Source organism: Aotus nancymaae, unplaced genomic scaffold, assembly GCF_030222135.1.
Source record: "Aotus nancymaae isolate 86718 unplaced genomic scaffold, 86718_ANA_hifiasm-v0.15.2.pri h1tg000025l, whole genome shotgun sequence".
In the NCBI taxonomy this organism is placed as follows: Eukaryota; Metazoa; Chordata; class Mammalia; order Primates; family Aotidae; genus Aotus; species Aotus nancymaae.
In genome coordinates this window covers 2,805,785-2,819,065 of record NW_026988438.1, presented here as the reverse complement: position 1 = coordinate 2,819,065, position 13,281 = coordinate 2,805,785, and the positions used below count along the sequence as shown (strand labels likewise).

The following is a 13,281-nucleotide window of genomic DNA, read 5'->3' as shown; positions in this document are numbered from 1 at the left end:
ATTAATTAAGAGTAATTATGTAATTACTGTTAAAATAACCTAGGGGAGGGTGTCATCAAATTTGGTCTATCTGTTTTTGTACAGTCCAGGAAATAAGAATGATTTTTACATTTTTAAACAGTTGGGAAAAAAAATCAAAAGAATCATATTTTCTGATATGTGAAAGTTACATGAAATTCAATTTCAGTGTCCACAAGTAGAGATTTGGTGACGGTGTGCAGCCATGTGCGTTTGCTTACTTGTGTCTGTGGTTACTTTTGCACTGCCGCATCAAAGTCCAGTATAGTCCAGGACAGTAGATACTAAAATCTGTGCGTGCTCAAGTCCCATATCTGGACTGGTGCAACCCACAGATATGAAAACTTGGTCCTCCTCAGAGGCAGGTTTGGAATCCAGTCAGCACAGTATTTTTGATCCACTTTTGATTGTAGATGCAGAACTTGCCCATATGGAGACCTGTATTTATTTTTTAAAAAATCCTCCTCAAAGTGAACCCACACAATTCAAACCCATGTTGTCTACAAGTCAGCTGTGCTTGTGACAGGGACTGTATCATCTGCAAAATCTAAAATATTTACTGACTGTTGTAAATGTTTACAGAAAATTTTTGTTGAACCTTAATCAGGTTCAACGAAATTTATTGTTTATAAATTAATTCCTTCCTTCCTTCCCTCCTTCCCTCCTTCCCTCCTTCCTTCCTTCCTTCCTTCTTCCCTCCCTCCCTCCCTTCTTTCCACTCTCCCTTCTCTGGCTCTTTTGTCGTTTCTTCTTTTTTTGTTGGGGAGAGTCTAATTGCTCCAAATATGTTAACAAATATCCTGTGCAAGAATGGGAGTGATGACTACCTTGCTCCTGATGTTAAGGGGGTGTGCTCGAGTATTTTAACTTTTATAGTGTGCTGGATTTGGCTGAGTTGACCACGTTGAGAAGGTAGCCTTTTTTTTTTTTTTTGGTGGAATTTTGCTCTTGTCGCCCAGGTTGGAGTGCAATGGCGTGATTTCAGCTCTCTGCAGCCTCCACCTCCCAGGTTTAAGCGATTCTCCTGCCTCAGCCTCCTGAGTAGCTGGGATTACAGGCACGTGCCACCACGCCCAGCTAATTTTTTTTTTTTAGTTGAGATCGCGTTTCACTGTTTTGGCCAGGCTGGTCTTGAGCTCCTGACCTCAGATGATCCACCCGCCTCGGGCTCCCAAAGTGCTGGGATTACAGGTGTGAGTGATGACACCTGGCCGCCATTATTCTTAAACTATGTCTCTTAAAAGCAGGAATGTTGGATTTTGTTCTGTAAAGATGGGTATATGGATTTTCTCATTTGATACAGAAAATTTTGCTGTTTTCCTAATTAAACTTTTCATGGTCCTGAAAGAAACCTGCAGTAACTAGGTTGTATATTCTGTAACTGTACTGCCGATGTGCGTACTCGTCTAGCTGTGCTTTCTTCCTGACACAGGAGTCTCAAAGGGAGCCTTCCCTGGAACATGCTGTTCACGTGGAATCCTTCTTGCTGGAGGTTAAGAAACTTATAATTTTAATTTTAAATCCAGCCAGCCTTTGCAAAGCAAAGAAATAGCTGGGCAGTAATCCTTAAACTTTCCTGTTAGTAAAAAAGGCTGGGAAAGCTTTCAACTTCTTGTTGACTGAGAGCGGTTATGGAAAAATCTCAAAATATTCTGCATCTCTGTTAAACTTCTCACATAGTATTCATTTACATGAATTATAAGATAAGAGTGAGAAAGAGGAAGTCAAGTACCTGTGGGGCAGTGAAACTAGATCCTGTGATGTCGGAGCTGATCAGCGTCTTTGGATCTCTCGCACTAGGGTGATAATGTAATGTGTCCTCTGACCCAGGACAATTTTAAAAGTAAAAGGAGGTAATAAAGTCATTGGAATTATATTATCTTAAAATAATATTTTGAAATATGTATTTGTGACCCAAAATTGGTTTTACTGTATAATAAATCACAAATGGTTCTATGAAAGATTATTCTTAGAAGTAAAATTATTTAAAATATATTAATGTATATGATGGCAAAATTATACAGATTATCCTTTGTTTATCTTTATGTTAATCATTTTCTTAACTGTACCTGTCTGATACCAGGTGGCTGGTATTGTTCTGGCATTAACTGTCTTCATTTTTTTTCCATATGACCTTATATTTATTTTTTTATAAAATTGCCTGCAGTAATCTTAAAAGTCATCCTTATGGTTAATGGATTTGCAACTGTCAACAGCTTCAACTGATTCTTCCTGTAGATCATATTACATCCTATTTTTAATTAAGAAAATATTCTTTTCATAGCTGATGGGTTACCTGGTAATTTGAGAAAGTTCAGTTCACTGGAGGACAGTTTTAATTCTAATTTTAATCTTGTCAAAATATTATCTCAAATATTGTCTTTTAGCCTCTGCTTAGAGTACCTTCTTCAACAGAAAATTTTACAAGATGAAACAAGTAAAATAAGTCATCCCTCCTTATAATTAATTTAAATATTTCATTAAATTTCCAAGCTACAAAATTGTAGGTCTTCTCTATTTCATTCTATTCAGTAATAAAATATAAGTGTGTCTAATTCTACTCTTGTAATAATAAATCAAGCTATTTTGCTCTTGGGGTTGATTCTTTCAAGGACATTGTCCTATATTTTTACAAGTTTGGTTGGTCACATAAGTTATTAAATTTAGGGTTAGGATTGTCTATTCACTTTGTGTGTGTGTGTGTGTGTGTGTGTGTGTGTGTCCATCTGTTTGTATTTCAGTTTATCAGTCTCTTACTAAGAAAATATACATGTATTTCAAAAGATCTCTTTCCCAGTCTACGGGTCTTCTTAAGGCAATAATCATTACTTTCTGAGGCTTCTTTTAGAAATACTTTATCTCTGTTAAAGCACGTCTTGTCTCTATCCATTTATCATCTATCAATCATCCGTTTATCTCTCTCTATATCTACCTATTTATATTTGTATGTTAACACAAATGGTGCCATTCTATCAATACTTCTGAATCTATTTTTTATGTAATAATATTGAAGATTGTACCATATTAGGACAGGTATTTGTGAAACTATTCACTAAATGAAAGAGAAGAATATCTTGTAGACAGCATTTATGTATCACTATTTTCTAAATCCTGTAGAGGCAAATAGTTATTTTTAAAAACATTGTGTTTGGAAAAAAGTGACTCTTTGGACTAAAGGAATAGATAGCTTCAAAATTTGTTATTGAGCAGTGTAATTTTATACCAAACATTTAAATGCATGTTGTTTTTATAAGCCTATAACAATCGATGTCTGTTATCTGCAAGTTCTTGCTCTGTCAAAAATAGCTGTACTTCCCATTGCAAAACAATAATACTTTATTTCCATTAAGCATAAAGTCTCTGAACTTTCAGAGTAGTACATCTAAACACTTGAATAAACTTGTGGTATTTTTACAATATAGATATAAATGAGATTTATTCCTTGGTATTTACCCTGTGAGCTAAATCAGATTAAGTAGAATTGTACATGTAGCTTTTGGATTAGAGATTCAAGTCCTTCAATCAGGCTCTTACCTGTACCTTGTGGTGGTAAACTTTGTACTTTTCGCCATAAAAATGCACTTAAACAGGCATAGCATTTTTTTATCCCATGGCGGAGATAAGGAACCTAAACTGGCCAGTTTCCTCAGACCAGTTCAGGGAGGGGCTGTTTTAGAAGACATGGACAAAGTTAAAATGGAGTGTGCAGAGCTGGGAGGCAGCCACAGCAAGTGTGAAATGAGATCCCCAAATAGTTCTCAAATAGATCAAGAATAGATACAGATGATGGGAAGAAGAAAGCAGAGCCAGAGAGGAACAGATCCAAGAAAATAAGGGAGTACGCCTTGGGAGGAAAGAGTGGCAGGGCTCTTGAGTGATGTGTGGGACATTTGGCTCCATTCAACGGGCTGGAGAATATGGGTATGGTCTTACCATGAAATTAGAGTATAAAGACTCTTTTTTAAGATGCAATTAACGTGTTATAATGTGATCAGAGTTTTAAAAGTTATGCTTTAACGTGAAAAATATATTCATAACCTGCAGATGTAAAAGCACAAAGCAACAGAATGAAGTATGTTTGTAGGAAAACTATAAATCTTTCCTCAGGGAATCATGGTATTTTGATAGCTTCAAAAAATTCTATTAGAAGAGTATTCCCTGAAAGAGAATATAGCTTCTCCAGTTGATCTTATTCTTAAGGGCTAAATATTGTATATACAAATCCATAATGAAAATTAGTTTTCAAAAATGTATTTCTAAAAGTCAACTACATTGTATATTTTTATAAGTACAAATTGACATTTTCTGTGCTTGATGATTAAACTGTATACTAAGAGTCCTCAGTCCTGCTAAAACTTTTCATTCATTTCTCTGTTGATTGATTTTTCTTTTTCTTTTTCTTTTTTTTTGGGACAGGGTCTCACTCTGTTTCCCAACTTGGAGTGCAATGGCATGATCACAATTCACTGCAGCCTCTACCTTCTGGGCTCAAGTGATCCTCCCACCACAGCCACCGGAATAGCTGGGACTACAAGCACATGCCACTCATACCCAGCTAATTTTTGTGTTTTTTGTAGATGCAGAGTCTCACTAAGTTGCCCAGGCTGGTCTTGAACTCTTTGGCTCGATCAGTCCACCTGCTTCTGCCTACCAAAGTACTGAGATGACAGCTGTGAGCCACTGCATTAGACCCTTCTTAATTAATTAGTACAGAATTTTAAGTTCATATTTTTACCATTGCTATATATTGTTTTTAAAGAATTACCATACGAATATGGTCAGTTGTTTACTTAAGGCTATTTTTCTTTCATATAGCTCTCTTTTCTGAAACATATTGATTTGGTTCAGCTTTTTCCTTTCTACTGTGTTACTCTATATTTGGGGTGGGCCCCATAGCCAGCCTCAGGGGCTAGATTGATTAGTGTGTTCCAGTGGTTTTAACCAGGGGACATTTGGCAATGTCTGGAGACATTTTTTATTGTTGCAATCAGGGAGGGTGCTGTAGTATCTACTGGGTAGAGAGCAAGGAAGATTTTAAACAATGCATAGAACTGCTCCCTCCAACAAAGAACTATCCATCCCAAAATGTCATTAATGATGAGGCCGAACCCCTGGTCTATTTTTACCCAATCATGGTGTTCTCCTTCCTAAATTACTACTGGTTTAGGCGTAAATATGTGATATAATCCTTGCTGATGAAATAGGGAAAATGTAAGGAAAGTTTCTTCTCATTAATAAAAATCAATACATGTAAAGAAAATGGCTCTCTTTTCCATTGGATATAGGCGTATCTGGATGCAATGTATGGAATTCTGGCAGCCACCTTGGTTTCATGAAGATGATTAGGAAGAACAATGTTGATGTACCTCAAAGAGCCTGAGAGAAAGATGGAGAGAATCTGTGTGTGTGTGTGTGTGTGTGTGCGCGCGCGCGTGTGCGTGTGTGCGTGTGTCTAAATATCAGAATCACCATTTTAAGCAGCCTCCAGCCTGAAACTGTCATATCTTAGGGCTTTTTCTAAGCAAAAATTTCTCTTCCTATTGTTTAAGCCAGCTGAGTTTTTGTTGCTTTTAGTCATCAGGCAGCATCCTAACTGATAACATTATTTAGCATTTGCTTATTTCAGAATTAAATAAACTTTTCGACATTTAGTTTCAGTTTCATTTCCGATTGACATTTCTTTTATGTCATTTCTTTTTCAGTATTTATTTCACTTTACTAATAGGTGGACTAAATTTTTTTTGTGTGTATAATTTTAGAAGAAGGGTACACTGGTGGTATTAATTAATCTTCGTAAGTAAGTCTGAAATGCCTTTTTGTTCATCTCATGGGAATGAGAGCTTGCTTGGATGTTGGATTATGCATAGTTTAGTACATTTTAGATACAGCTGTTTAGGTTCTGCCTATTTAGTGTATACCATCTTCTTAGTATAGAAGAAAGATTTGAGGACCATCTGTCTTTATTGTGTGACCTATTTTTTTCCTATCCAGAAGCTTGTAGAATTATTTGCTTATTCTTAAAAATGTTAATCAAGGCCACACATGGTGGCTCATGCCTGTTATCCCAGAACTTTGGGAGGCCAAGGTGGGCAGATCACCTGAGGTCAAGAGTTCAAGACCAGCCTGGCCAACATGGTGAAACCCTGTCTCTACTAAAAATACAAATCAACTGGACGTGGTGGAATGCTCCTGTAATCCTAGCTACTCGGGAGGCTGAGGCAGGAGGATCACTCGAACCTGGGAGGTGGAGGTTGCAGTGAGCTGAGTTGCAGGAGCTCCAGTCTGGGTGATAGAGCGAGACTCTGTCTCCAAAAAAAAAAAAAAAACAAAAATGTTAATGAAGGCCATTTCCATCACAGGCATGGCAGCTAACACAAGTACCAGCTCCTTGCAGCTGCTGTCACTAGAGCTTATAGACAAATGTAAGAATAAAAATTCTCACTGTGATGAAGAGTAATAAAGAGATTGTTTATACTCTTCTAGGATTTGATAACTTTGTCAATATGGTACTGGAGGATATCATTGAGTTTGAAATCCTACCAGAAGAAAGAATACTAAAGTAGATCAGATTTCGCTAAATGCAAACAGTATAATAAAGTTGGTTTATGGAGGAGAGGGACCTGAGGTACGAATGCATTTCCTTGATTTATGCTGGAGTCTGTTTTGCCCTGTAATGAAAATATATATTTTTTGCCTTTTAATGGTTTGATTCTATAAAGCTGAGTTTCCTATTAAGGGAAATGTTTTAGGGATGTATACCCATTTCTGTGAGTTAATCACCATTACTTGGAAATAGAAGAAAAGAGTTCCTTTGAAGACTAGAGTAGAAGTGATTTTGGTTAAACGATTTCATCAAGATATTGTAAAATACAAATTGCTACTTCCTAATTTTGCCTGAGACTCAATAAATGTCTGTGTTCAGTTTCTGGAAGTGTTTTTCTTTATCATCTAGCTGGTTATTGATTTTCATTATGATCAACTCTTTATTTCTGGAAAACTTGTTTTCCAGATTTGAGATGTTCCTTGACTAATGGTGGAGTTACATCCTGATAAGCCCATTATAAATTGAAAATATTGCAAGTTGAAAATGCATCTAATATACCTTACTGAACACTGTAGCTTAGCCCAGCCTACCTTAAGTGTGCTCAGAACACTTACATTAGCCTTCAGCTGGCAACACACTTTACTGTAGAGTATTAGTTTACCCTCCAGAGCGCATGGCTGACTGCAAGGCTGGGGCTCGCTCCCTCTGCCCAGCACCACAGGGCAGTCTGCCGCTACATGTCACTAGCCTGGAAAAAGATCAAAATTCAATATTTCTACTAAATGCGTATTGCTTTTGCACCATTATAATGCAGAAAAATTGTAAGTCAAATCATAGTAAATCAGGGACCATCTGTATTGGAAATGTGATATCATTATCTATGTGTGCTTTATAATTTGCATCTCTTTAGCCTGCCTCCACAGACCCTGAATTTCTCATTGGTTTTTTTAACTGATTTGATCCTTGTAGTACTCAGTTTATTCTTTATTGTTCTCATTACAGTAAAAAAGTTAGCAATGACACTTTTCAGTTTGAAACCTCTTTTCTAGCTTCAAACTGTTTTGTTTATGACCACAGATCTTGTTTTTATATAGGTATGATAAGATGCTTCTGTAAGGGGTGCAACCAGCTATTAAACCTCCACAGCGACCTCATTTCCTAAGCCAGCATCTTTGCCAGGCTTACGCTCTGGGTGCCTTTGTAGCTCCCCACTGCATGAAGACTCCAGGTTTTATTGCACTTCCTGGAAATGCCAGCAGGATGAAAAATTTCTCCCACATATCATCACATGACTTAGCTTTATTTTCAGGCTCCACTGCAAACCTGTTGGAGGTGGGTGGTGTGCCTTCACTTACACCCTCCAGGCTGCCTTATATTTATTAGATTATTGGCATGTCAGTCCTCACACTCTGATCTTGTCTGTGCTGTCTTAGAGAGATTTCTTGAATTTTTAGTTTGACTAAGTACATCCTTCTGTCATTTCCAAGAGGGTATAATTGTTTCCTTACTATATTCGAAATAGAAAAATATGGCCTCACTTTAGCATCTTGTATATTTTACTCCACTTTAAATTGAACCTAACAGGTTGAGTGACTTGTCCAAACTCGCGGTAAGTGGCAGAGCCCGGTCTTATACTTTAGATCGTTTGAACCCATAGTTTGTGTTCTTTCCACTATGGAAGGCAGTATGCAGAGTAGTTAAGAGCGGAGGTCCTGGAAAAGGAGAGGAGACAGGTTCTAACATCTGGAGAAGTGGCCCATAGGGGACCGTGCCAGGGAACTGATTCTCCAGTGCTGATTGGAAAGAGAGAACAGGCTTGAAAAGTAAACTTTCTTTCGATGCTTTAACTTACGGTGTGACCACTGATTTCAGTTTTGTGATGTTTGCGCTAACGTTGTCATCATTGCCTAACAATTGTCATGACTTGTTAGTCATGTGAGGAGAAGCGATCATGGGGCCATTTGCCCTGAGCATCCAGACTCCAGTGGTCCTTCTGTTCTGGGGCTAGGATGTCTGGGTTCCGGTCCTGCTCAGTAGCCACCATGACCACAGACAAATTACTAATGTCAATAGAAATGATGATAATGCTTCTCTTAAGAGGTGTTGTCATGATGAAATGTGAGAGAACGTGAAAAGCGACAGAAGGGAGGCAGTACCTTCCCAGACACGGGGGCCTGCCCTAGAGCACGTTCTTTGCTGTAACTGGAGATAACACACAAATGCAAAGGTCAAATTCCTCCCTTTCTTGGAAGACAAAATAAAGGAGTATTTAAAAAATGATAATTGATGAATTCCCGATAAATATTAGCTTCTCTTATTTATTATATAACAATTATTCAAGTGAGCCCACTAAGCCCAGGAACTAATGACAAAACTCTTTTAACAGTAAGATGGACCGATGTATTAGGTATTTTCCCAAAACATGAGTTTTTAGAGGGTAAACTTCTCTCAAGATGAGAAGGAGCCAGTTTTGAAAATTCATGGTTCAGGCACTAATTCCATTTCAGTTTTAAACCAGTTTAACTCAGTTTTGTACATGTTTTTCTCGGCCCCACAAGTTATCCTAGTGAACTTCTGTCCACCGAAGAGGTGGGTTTACAAGCTCAAGAGTCAGTTTGGAGCTCGACAGGGGCTGAGCTGAGCTACTCTCTGAATCTGACGTTAGATGTCACTACAATCAAAGGAAAGCAGAGCGGGCAGCTGAACAGTGAAGTGAAACTTGACCATGGTGCAGGAAACAGACGTGTTTAAATCGTAGTGCAAAGTACCTGGGTAAGAACTTGTGACATGATTAGCGTATACAACTTGCCATGGGGAAAAAGGAGCATTGTAAAATACGTATGGCAACTGCATTCATTTTCCTAAGACATTGACTAGGAACAACTCCTCACCATTTTGCACATTTTGGTATTTCTTTTCCTAATAGATAATAGAACTGACAGAGGCCCCCAAGGATTTTCAGTGCAGAATATTCCTACCAGGTTATAAATGAGAATTTTACTGGACCAGATCATGAAGTTTAGTTCTAATAAGCTTAATGCTTAAAGCTTCAGTTGTCTTTCAAATATTCTTCAATTATATACTTTATCAGGTATTTCCAAAGTTTCTTTGCTTAAAGATGTGAAGAACCCCAGGTTACTAGTATTTGTGTGTTAGGAGTAGAGTTATTGGATACATTCACATTTTTTTACTTAAGCAAAATATCTACAAACAGTTGGAGGGCAAGGGACCCAACTAATGTTTCTATTTATTGCTAGGCAACTGGGTAGACTAAAAAGTCCATCCTCCCAAGGGATGTTATATTAAATACATCTTTCTATGTGTGCGAATTGGCACACACTATTGGAATCGATTCAGAATATTTAACAACTGATGAGGCATAGGTTCCAGTGAATTAAATCTGGTGATGGCTCAGGCTTCCAGGGGAAAATAAGGGTGCTCCATATGGGTGAAGGGAGAATTTGATGGGGAACAACTGCTGCAGTACCTACTTATCAACTTAGGAGGGAAGAACTTGCACATGTTAATAACTGGGATGGCTGTACCAGTATCTATTGGTTGAATATCAGCCTGTGTATATATAACCTGGCTTATCAAGAGCCCACAAGATCTCTGGTTTAGATTCCAAGTACAAGTCAAAGTTCATTCTCATTACCCTCTTGATAATGATGTGGGCTACTAATTTTTGCACTGCTTTAGTGATGGGAAGGGCCCACATGGAGGGAAATATTATGAAATAGGCAGAGAGAAGCTTGATCTATACATTTCTACATCTTTTTTTTTTTTTTTTTTCAAGCTGTAATGAAGGCCTTGATTTGATGGTCATCAAAAGGCTGATACAGCTCTGAAGATTCGGAAAGGCAGATTCGTGTCTAACATAACTAACTACATTACCTTGGGGATCCCAGGAAGTAGACTGATACTGGCGATGGGAGTGGGGTTCTCTGTACTGGTGACAAAGTTCATTTTAAAGTGTCTTGATATTTTTTTTTTGCTCCACATGAGAATTGATGTACCAGTTTGCAATATATGTAAACTGTCTCATGTAGATTGGTTGAAGAGGAAAGACTGGATTGCAAGGGCCTCAGAGCAGGCAGTGTTCATGTTCAAGGTGTTTTTGTACGATGTGCAGTGCTTAGATTACTGAGCCCACAGTAGTTATCTAACTCTTATTTGATACTTGATTGATGTTTTTGTTTTATGTTGATTATCTCGTTGAGAAGAAATGGATCTATGACTTATTGCAGACCAATGATTTTGGTAATGTTTTGAATTTGCTATAATTATTTAAGCTGTTCTTCTGAATACTTGTATGATTTTCTTGGTGATTCAGATGCAAACTTATAGCTAAATTATCTGAGTTATATTAATCTTTGCATGCATTAAAACTGCCAAGTTTTTATAATGGAAGGAAAGAGGATTACTACCTATGTATGTCTCAATGTGCCTATGCCAAGCTGTTCTCACAGTTATGCTGAGTTCACTGACAAAAGCACGAATGGATTATACCACTTAAAAATATGAACATATTATTAATATTTGGCACTATAACAATCACTGGTTACCATCATGATTAGGAACCTTGTCTCATCAATACCAGACACATATTGATGTCACAATGAACTGTATTTTTCTATTGTTATGTGAAATTCCTTTCTTTTAATTTCACCATTTCTCATTGTTTGCCCACTTTTACCTAGGGGTTTCTCACTATTTCATCGTTACATGTCTGTTTTTTTGTTCTAATGTCTTAAAATTCCAGTTCTTAAGGTTGATTCCATTGTACATCTTTGGATTTTACAGTGTAATTAGGTTGCAGTCTTGTCAAGATGAGAAATCACCATGATGCTGTGATCGCTTCTAAGTATATGCTGCTGTTGCAGAAGTCAGGGTCCAAGATCTCATCGATCAAATTAAGACCTCAAACTACATGGTTTATTGAGTCAAAACACAGTTGAGAAGCAAGGGGCAAAGAGTAACATAACTTGGATGGGGTGCAAATGAGAAGGCAAGACTACAATACTTAAATCTAGAGCTGCATAATACCCATATATGCTGCCCCTTTCCGCTTCATCAGTGTTCCCTGTTAATGGTAGGCTTATGATGACGAGTTGAAAGTGGGAAAGGAGGCTCTGCAGAAGGAAGATGCCCAAAGTCAACTTGGTCTTTCTGAGAGACCACAGGGCAAAAATGGCCAATTGCTATTTTTAAATAGCAATGACTTTTGTCTGTATCGGGCAGAAAACATGAGGAGCCAGAATGAGTGTTAAGGTGGTGTGATTTGAATCTAAAAAAAAATACACACACACACACACATGTATATACTTTTACATCTTTAGTGATATTTAATTTGAATAAAATGCATCCATTTAAAATTACATTTCTAAGATTATTGAAGAAATTACACACTCATGTAACTACTAGCACAATTAAGATATAGAATATTTTCAACAGTTCCCAAAATTTCCTTGTGCCACTTTGCAGTCAATGGCCCAGGCTAAACCCTCAACAACCACTACTCTTCTTTCTGTCTGTATAGATTAATTTCATCTTTTCTAGATGAAATTATATAGAATGCAGTCTTTTGTGTTTAGCTTCTTGTGCTAACCACATTTTTGAGATTCGTCTATGTTATTTCACGTATCGGTAGTTCATTCCCTGTTATTGCCGAGTGCTATTCTACTATATAGACAGATTTCAATTTGTTTATCCACTCACATATTGTTTTTTTTCTATTTCTTCTTTTTCTTTAACTTTTAAGTTTAGGATTGCATGTGGAGGTTTGTTACATAGGTAAACTTGCGTCATGAGGATTTGTTGAAATGATCATTTCATCACCCAGGTAGTAAGCCTAGTACACATTAGTTATTTTTTCTGATCCTCTCTCTTCTCCCATACTCCACCCTCCAATAGGCTGCAGTGTGTGTTGTTCCTATGTGCCCATGTGTTCTGATCATTTAGCTCCCACTTATAAGTAAGAACATGTGGTATTTGGTTTTCTGTTCCTGTGTTAGTTTGCTAAAGATAATGGCCTCCAGCTCCATCTATGGCCCTGCAAAGGACCTAGTCTCATTCTTTTTAATGGCTGCATAGTATTTCATGGTGTATATGTACCACATTTTCTTTATCCAGTCTATCATTGATGGGCATTTAGGTTGATTCCATGTCTTTGCTATTGTGAATAGTGCTGCAGTGAACATACATGTGCATGTGTCCTTAAAAGAGAATGATTTATATTCCTTTGGGTGTATATGCAGTGATGGGACTGCTGAGTCATTTTATTTCTATCTTTAGGTCTTGAGGAATTGCCACACTGTCTTTGACAATGGTTGAACTGATTTACACTTGAACCAACAGTGTTTAAGCATTCCTTTTTCTCCACAAACTCACCAGCATCTGCTATTTTTCGACTTTTTCACAATAGCCATTCTGACTGGCATGAGATGGTATCTCACTGTGGTTTTGATTTGCATTTCTCTAATGATCAGTGTCACTGAGGTTTTTTCATAAGATTGTTGGCTGCTTGTACGTCTTCTTTTGAAATGTGTTTTTTCATGTTCTTTACTCACTTTTTAGTGTTTTTTTTCTTGTAAACTTGTTTAAGTTCCTTATAGATGCTGGATACTAGACCTTAGATGGATAAACTGCAGAACTTTGCTCCCATTCCGTAGGTTGCCTGTTCACTCTGATGATAGTTTCTTTTGCTGTGCAGAAGCTCT

General features: G+C 37.4%; 1 pseudogene; it reads left to right on the top strand.

Moving 5' to 3' along the window:
* Positions 1-6,379: 6,379 nt before the first annotated feature.
* LOC105716257 (U6 snRNA-associated Sm-like protein LSm5) lies at positions 6,380-11,832 on the top strand (annotated as a pseudogene).
* Positions 11,833-13,281: the final 1,449 nt, after the last annotated feature.